Source organism: Melozone crissalis, unplaced genomic scaffold, assembly GCF_028551555.1.
Source record: "Melozone crissalis strain CALT ecotype California unplaced genomic scaffold, PUWL_Pcris_2 ptg000172l_1, whole genome shotgun sequence".
In the NCBI taxonomy this organism is placed as follows: Eukaryota; Metazoa; Chordata; class Aves; order Passeriformes; family Passerellidae; genus Melozone; species Melozone crissalis.
In genome coordinates this window covers 1,412,672-1,418,840 of record NW_026535940.1, presented here as the reverse complement: position 1 = coordinate 1,418,840, position 6,169 = coordinate 1,412,672, and positions in this window count along the sequence as shown.

Here is a 6,169-nt window from a genome sequence, read left to right as displayed (position 1 = left end):
AGCTGAGTTAGATAGACTGACTTAAATTACATAAATTAGAGAAATCAATTAGACAATTCAGCCAGTTAAACCAGTTACCCCAGCTAAAGGTGCCAGGCCCTGGGGAACTTTGCCCCGGATTCACCACCAGGGAGTTGGTTCTATTTAACCACCAGCAAGTTGTAATTTAGGATTTTTCCAAACAGGGGAGGGATTTGCCTGCCCCAGGACATTCCCAGCACCAGTGGAGACCCAGAAGGTGCTCAGAGGGGGAGACCACAGGGAAATTTGGGGGCTGAGCTGGAGATGCTGGATCCAGGGTCTACATGGATCAAAGGAGACCAAGGTGAAGATTCTGGATGCAAGGAGTACTGAGGAGAGCCTGGGACTGAGGAAATCCCAGAGCTGAGGAGAAGATTTCAGTGCTGAGGAGACCTGGATCCAAAGAGACACCAAATCTGAGAGGAATCCAAATCCAATAAATTTCCAGAGACAGGAGCAAGATTCCAGAGCTGAGAAGATTCTGAATCCAAGGAGACCCCAGAGCTGAGGAAAAGATCCTGGATTGAAGAAGAAGATTCTGGAACAAAGAGACTCAGGAGCTGAGGAGGAGACCTTGGAGTGAGAAGATCATGGATTCAAGGAGACTCCAGAGCTGAGAAAATTCTGTCTCCAAGGCCAAGATCCCAGAGCTGAGGAAACCCCAGACTGGAGGAGTAGATTCTGTCCCCCTGGAGCAGCCAATCGCGTGCCAAGCTGTGGAATTTCCTGGAGAGGACCGTGGAGATCCAGATATCCAACAGCATCTGGAATGTCACCCTGGAGAACCCCAGGTGAGGGGAAGGTGCAGGAGGACCCCTGGGGTGCAGGGTGTGTGGTGGTTTTAGTTTGAAATTGGGTGGAAACACCAATTTTGTGTTGTGGTTTAGGTTTGCTAATTTAAGATTTTTTTAATTTGAATTTTTTTTTTTTTTTTGCTGATGTACTAAAGATTGTGGTAAGTTTGGTGTTGGCTGATTCCTGATACACTTACTTTTTGTTGTGAGATAGGATTAGGAGAAAGGTAAAGCAGGTTTAAAACTTCAAGCGGGTATAAAGAAAATGTTATTAAAAGTAATTAGAAGGAAAAAGGTTGTAAGAACTAAAACAAACCTTTTAGAACACTTTTCTTCTTCTCACAACTTTTCTTCCTCACTGATAATGTAAAGAAATTACACTGAAGATTTTTAGTTAGTTTATAATTTTTAAAATAGTTTTTCTTTAGTTTATTGAGGGGGAGAAGTCTTTTTTGTTAAGGTTATGGAGACTTTTTTATAAGAGACAAAGTAACCAGGTTTTTTGTGGTTCTTAATTTGTTACAAACAGCAGTTGTTTGGGGAATTTTGCTATGATAAAGTTTTCCTTATTGTTATAAGCATTTTTATAGCTTGTTGATGGGTTATGTTGATTTAGGGGGTATTGTTTTAAAGATGTGTTGTTTCAAGGTGAAAATTCTCTTTATTGTCTATTTTTAAAATTATTTTTGTTTTTAGGAATAGAGATTTTCTTTTTTTTCCCCTGAAGCATAGGAATATGCTTTTTTTCTGTTTAACTTTTTCTAGGATTACAGCTATTTTAGCATTTGTTTATTTTAGTATGGAGGCTTTTGTTTGCTATCAACTTTATACACTTTTATTTCTTTATAGCTTTGTGTGCTGTAAGGAAAAATAGTCTTTTCTCTATAGCTTATAAGAGGATTTTAGCTCATGAAAGCCAATAGTTTCTTTTTCTTTCTTATTTGGGACTTCTTCTACACCAACTTTGATGTCTTAATGCTGTTCTTTTACATGTTTGTATTTCGGGGTTTTTTTCTCACTTGAGAGAGGACTGAGGCACTAGAAGGGTTAACATTACATTGAATTTGACTCCATGTCCTCAGAAGGCTGATTTATTATTTTATGATATTATATGATATTATAATATCTCAGAATCTCTGCTGATCACAGTGACCCTAAGATGTGTCAGAAAGTCTCTTTTCCCAGCCCGGCAGTAGAAGAAGGAGTCAGAACTCTTCTATTCTTATTCTTAGGGTTGTTTATTGGTTTTTTATCTATAATTTTTTTTTTACTCACCGAGGTCTGTCTGGCAGGTCGGGTCGAGGCACATTGCCTGTCCTTGAGGTGGTGTTATCTTTTTATACTAAAAACTACGTGTACAATATTTACAATAACTTCTAAATGCTTATCACCTATGTTAGACAGTGAGTTTTTACTCTAAACTAATCTAAATATGCCAACAACACTTAAAAGATGGAGGAAGAAGGAAAGGAAGGAAAGGAAGGAAAGGAAGGAAAGCAAGGAAAGGAAGGAAAGGAAGGACAAGGCATGCTTAAATTCTTCTATCTTGGGACTTCAAGCCCTCATTCTAAAAATCTCAAAAATCTATTTTTAGCCCCATGACAAACTAACTATTATTCTACCTAAACTCTCTTGACTTGTAATCCTTCCTATAAAGGCTGGTAATTGTTTTTTCTAAGGGCTAAATCAAAGGCACAGGGGTCTTGGGCTCTGTGCCAAGGTCTCTGAGCCCCCCATGCAGGGGCTGGAGCCCTCCAGGGCAGCCAGAGGAATTTCCTGGGTTCCCTCAATATTATATTAAAAGAAATTATATACTAAAACTACACTAAAGAAAGAGAAAGGAGATATCAGAAGGCTGTAAAAGAATGAATAATAAAAACCCGTGACTGACCAGAGTCCCGACCCAGCTGGACTGGGATTGGTCATTAATTAAAAACAATTCATATGCTGGGTAAACAATTCTCCAAATCACATCCCAAATCAGCAAAATAGGGAGAAGCTGAGGCTTCCCAGCTTCCCAGGAGAAGAAATCCTGGCAAAGGGATTTTCCATAAAATATCACAGTGACACTGTTTGGCTTGGTTTGACTGAGATGGGGGTTGAGGTTGGGGGTTGCTGCTTTTTTGTTGATTGGAAATGAAAGAGAGAGTTTTGGAGGTTTTTGGTTTTTAACATATGTGCTTCACAGAGTTATGCCCAGCTTCTCAGTGGTTCAGCAGTCCGTCAGTTACACAAAAAGCTTTGCATCACTTCCATGAATTTTCCTCCCATTCCAAACCAGGACAGGGTGGTGTCGCAGACATATTTTATGAAAAATCTTTTCATTAAGATTTTTTCTCTTGAGAAGTTGAGAGACTTCAAAAACTAAATGTAAACAATAATTATTTGCTGCTGTAGAATGCAGCAAGTGCATCTTTGTTTGGTTTCATGTAGTTGTTTTTAATTATTAGCTAATCACAGTCCAGCTGTCTCAGACTCTCTAGTCAGTCACAAGATTTTATTATCATTCTATCCTTTTCTATTCTTTGCTAGCTTTCTGATTAAATCTTTTCTCCTTTTATTTTAGTAAGTTTTAATATATAATTTTCTTTTTATATAATATATATAATAAAATAATAAATTTGCTACTGTAGAATGCAACAAGTGCATCTTTGATTGGTCTCATGTAGTTGTTTTAAATTAATGGCTAATCACAGTCCAGCTATCTCAGACAAGATTTTATTATCATTCTATTCTTTTCTATTTTCTGTCAACTTTCTGATAAAATCTTTTCTCCTATCATTTTAGTAAGTTTTAATATACAATTTTCTTTTAATAAATATCACAAAATAATAAATCAGCCTTCTGAAATATAAAGTCAACATTCTCATGTCTTCCCTTGTCCTGAGACCCCTGTAAACATCACCACAGGGTGGGGTCATCATTCCACGATGGGAGCATTTCCTAGGGCTTGGTCCATCTCATACTTGTCCACCAGTGCTCCCATCACCTCCCAGTGCTCCCAGCGCCTCCCAGCAGTGCTCCCATCACCTCCCAGTGCTCCCAGCACTTCCCAGTAATGCCCCCATCACCTCCCAGTGCTCCCAGCACCTCCCAGCAGTACCCCCATCACCTCCCAGTGCCCCCAGCGCCTCCCAGCAGTGCTCCCATCACCTCCCAGTGCTCCCAGCACTTCCCAGTAATGCCCCCATCACCTCCCAGTGCCCCCAGCACCTCCCAGTGGTGCTCCCACCACCTCCCAGTGGTGGTGAGACTGTCTTCTGCTGGTTCCACCACCCGCCACTTGCTCCACGATGATCTCCTGGTGTGTGACCGTGTTCACAGGGGCCCGAGAATGAGGGAAGAGATGAGGATCTGACTCCATGTTTCAGAAAGCTTGATTTATTATTTTATTATATATAATATATTAAAACTATACTAAAAGAATAGAAGAAAGGATTTCATTAGAAGGCTAGCTAAGAATAGAAAAAGAAAGAATGAATAACAAAAGGTTCTGTCTCAGAAAGAGAGTCCGAGCCAGCTGACTGTGATTGGCCATTAATTAGAAACAACCACATGAGACCAATCACAGATGCACCTATTGCATCCCACAGCAGCAGATAACCATTGTTTACATTTTGTTCCTGAGGCCTCTCAGGAACATTTTACATTTTGTTTATTCTCAAGAGGAAAAATCCTAAAGAAAGCGTTTTTCATTTAAAAATGTCTGTGGCACTGGGGGTCTCACCATGCTCCCCTGATGGCACAGCCCCGTTTCTCCTCCCCAGGACCTACTTCTACAGCGGGCACAGCTCCGTCCCCCCCAGCCCTTCCGTGCCCCCAGGCTCCTCTGACACCTGCCAGCTCTCCAGCCCCCTGTTCTGCGGCTGTTGTGGAGTCCTGGTCTATGAGGCCACCACCTTCACCATGGCCATCTTCTTCTCCAACCCCCTGGACTACAACCGCTTTGCCATGGAGCTGGGCCTGGAGCTGTCCCTGGTCAAAGCTCACCTGGGCAGCTTGAAGGACACCTACAGCCGCATGTCCCAGATGAGGACGTCCTTCACCACCAACGGGAGCACTGCGTGCTGCCACGTCACCCTGGACACCTGCCAGGAGCCCGTCCAGGTGAGTATTGGCCACGCCAAGGTGACAGCCACCATGTCCAACACACGGAGGTCCATTATCAGGGTGGTTCTGCAGGAGCAGGAGGGCTCAGGGAAGGAAGCTGGAGAGAGGCTTCCATGCTATGTGACAGCAAAGGAATTAATTTAGTTTTTACTGGGCTTGTGAACAGAGAAACCAGGCACACAAAAACTGCTTTTCCCAGCAAGAACAGTTGGAAGAGAAGAAGAAAACATCCGGCTCAAGAATGTAGGAATAGACAAAACAAACAAAACAAGGACTGATTCTGGGCTTTATGGTAATGGATAAATTGTAATATGTAAATTGCTTACTTGTAAAATCATGTGTACACAAATGGTTAGGAGTTTCCTTTGTGTGACCTCAGGCCTGAATAAATTATGCCTTTTTAAAGCAAATCAGTGTTAAGGAGGCTTGTTCCAACAATATGGAGTTTTTGTGGCAGCCAGAAGATCAGCCTAGAGCTTCAATGAATCTACAGATCTCCAGCCAGCACTGAAGAATTTTCAGGGAGAACCTCAACTTTAGACCTTCAGGGACTCTAGGCAACATCCCTGGTGTAAGTGAAGGCATCATTTAAATTATTTTCCTTTGGGTTATTGACAAGGGATGCAAATCCCCACACAGAGTTACTGGTAAGTGTCAGAACCCAGGAAATTCCTCTGGCTGTCTTGGATGGCTCCAGCCCCTGCCCAGGGGGCTCAGAGACCTTGGCACAGAGTCCAAGACCCCTGTGACTTTGATTTTGATCCATGGAAAAAAAACTTTCCAACCTTATATGAGGATCTGCAAGCCACGAAATTCTAAGTAGAGTAATAGTTTGTCATGGGGTGAAAAATAGGTTTTTGGGGTTTTTAGAATGGGGGTTCGGGAGGCAAGATGGAGGAATCTGGGTGTGTCCAGTCTTTCTCCTTCTTCTTCTTGGCCTCCATCTTCTGCTGTGATGCTGGCACTTTTGGATTGGTTTAGAGTAGAAGCTCACTGTCTAACATAGGTGATAGGTATTGGGAAGTTCTGACACTGGGGACGCTCCTAGGGCCTCTCCCCAGTGTGGATGCTGTTGGTGCCTGACAAGGGCGGAGTTGTCACTGAAGCCCTTCCCACATTTCCCACACTCATAGGGCCATTCCCCAGTGTGGATCATCTGGTGCTTGATCAGGGTGCTGCTCTGCCTGAAGCTCTTCCCACACTCCAAGCACTTGTGGGGCTTCTCCCCGTCATGAAGCTGCCCA